At 31.6% G+C, this 2115-nt stretch overlaps 1 long non-coding RNA gene across 1 annotated transcript in view; it reads right to left on the bottom strand.

Annotated features, from left to right (window-relative positions):
* Window positions 1-998, bottom strand: part of LOC123008854 — a 26422-nt gene extending 25424 nt beyond the window's left edge. Inside the window, exon 1 of the long non-coding RNA XR_006412984.1 lies at window positions 948-998. This is a non-coding gene — a long non-coding RNA (uncharacterized LOC123008854). The remainder of the gene's footprint in view (window positions 1-947) is intronic.
* Window positions 999-2115: the final 1117 nt, after the last annotated feature.

The raw sequence follows: 2115 nt of genomic DNA, 5'->3' as shown, positions 1-2115 counted from the left end.
TAAAGAATAAATTTTAAAATAACGTTTTATGTCTAATTTAGAGAAAATCTAAGACGTTTTAGAACATAATCTTTGTCATTAACTGTACCAAAAATTTATTAACAAATCTGAATAGAGCCAAATATTACAAAAAATCTTCGTCTTGGTAAACAGTTGTTACTATTATTAAATTATTTTTGCAAATTTGAGAATTAGAAAAAATATAGTTTTCTTTCACAACATTATACTTTATTGTCATCACTTGTACAGAAATGAATATTTTTTGCTTCAAATTTGTTTTTATTTATTTTTACTTAAAAAATTTAAATAATAAAAGAAAACAATTAAATAAAGTTTAAATTTTATTAAATTCGCCGGTTACCGTGTTGCAAATTGAATAAAACAATTGAAATTGTCACTTATCTCGCCATATAAGACAATTCTTTTCCAAGCCCCTGTGAAAAAAAGTGCTTTTCTTTCCTCACGCATAAGTTATAAAAAAATTTCTTGTCGCGTGTTGGCGCCGCCACTTTCCTCCCTCCTTGTACCACCGGTAAATAGTTAAAGTTTGGTCGTATTTCAGCCACAGATGCATTTGACATTTGGAAAATTTAATACGACGCCCGGCTTTAAGAAACGAAATAGCAATGGCTTATTCCATTTAGTCCCCATTTTGCGTGTTTCAAAACTGACAAAGGTTGCGCTTACAAAATAACACGTGAATAGAATATTAAGAGACGTCGAGGGTGGAATTTCGAAGGGAGTTCACCCTCGTCGCAAAGATGGCGAAAATTTTAATTAATTTTAGAATTTTTTCGTCGTCGATTTTCTTGGATCGGAATTCCTGCGGTTCCCCGGTATTAAAATTAATTATTTAATAATAAGATTAGGTATAAGAGGCGAAAATTTAATCAATTTGTGTGTATTAAAGGGAGTCTTGAGGAAATCGGGTGGAATAAGAGACTCACCTGGGATCTAGTGATGGGTCTTCGCCACGATGTTTTCACTACTCGAATTCGAATCGGACTGAATAAAATCGACGAATTGCAACCGAAATGTAGATTAGGGCCAGAACTTGAAAATCAAGTTGGCTGGACATTGCAATTGTGTCTTGATTTTTTCAAAGGGTAAGGGCGAGGGTCACTAACTGACCCTTCCTTGGACTGGTTTACCAACAGGTTTTCAGTGACCAAAATCTAGTCATTTTGAGAATGAAATGAAAAGAAAAAAAAATAAGGGTGAGTTATGTAAATCGGTTCGAAACTCGCTCTCTCTAAAATAGTTTAAATTTCGGTTGTTGTCGTTGGTAGACGTGAGTGGTAGTAGTGTTTCATTTATATTATATAACAGTGCGATATTAGATATGCAAATGAAGCTTCGAGGCGCTCTCCTAGCGGCAACATACTCAACTAATTGGCAACTTCTTAATGTCGTTTATACTTACTTTGCCAGGCTAGGCACGTCTCTTTGATAAATTTACTTCACTATATTCTAATACAATTCTGTGAAGACATTGTGTACTGGGGCGCGAAAGACGAGGCTGTCTGTTTTACATCCGTCCTGCAATCAACTTCTAATTAGGCGCGGGAGATTCGACTCACACCCAAAATAGCACATCTCTGTTACAACTTTCGCAAATTCGCAAAAAAAAATTGTTAAATCGTACAAGTTTCACAGGCACTCATTTCTAGGCCATGCTGTATTTTAGAAAAATTAAGTTGACCTGCAACTTTTTTAATAATTGTGATAAATCAAATAAAAAACGATGAAACACTGTTGTTAATAAATAATATTAATAATGATGATAACTGAAAGAGTATTTACAAATTTTTAAACAAATTTCAATTTTTTTAAGTAAGAATTTTTTTTTGTTAAATCGTACAAGTTTCACAGGCACTCATTTCTGGAGCATGTTGCAAAAACTAAGTTGACTTGTAATTTTTTTAATAATTATGATAAATCAAAAAAATAAAAAACAATAAAACACTAAATAGTAATAATGATAAGTAAAAGACTTATTACAAATTTTTAAACTAATTTCAATTTTTTCAGGTAATAATAAGAATAATAAACTTTATTTTCCATTATAATGAAATATATTAAATAGGAATTGTCATACAAGAAAAGAAACATGCA

Source organism: Tribolium madens, unplaced genomic scaffold (genome assembly GCF_015345945.1).
Source record: "Tribolium madens isolate multiple individuals breed KSU strain unplaced genomic scaffold, Tmad_KSU_1.1 Scaffold_71;HRSCAF=194;Tcas5.2_LG6, whole genome shotgun sequence".
NCBI classification, from domain to species: Eukaryota; Metazoa; Arthropoda; class Insecta; order Coleoptera; family Tenebrionidae; genus Tribolium; species Tribolium madens.
This window is presented reverse-complemented; position numbering and strand designations above follow the sequence as displayed.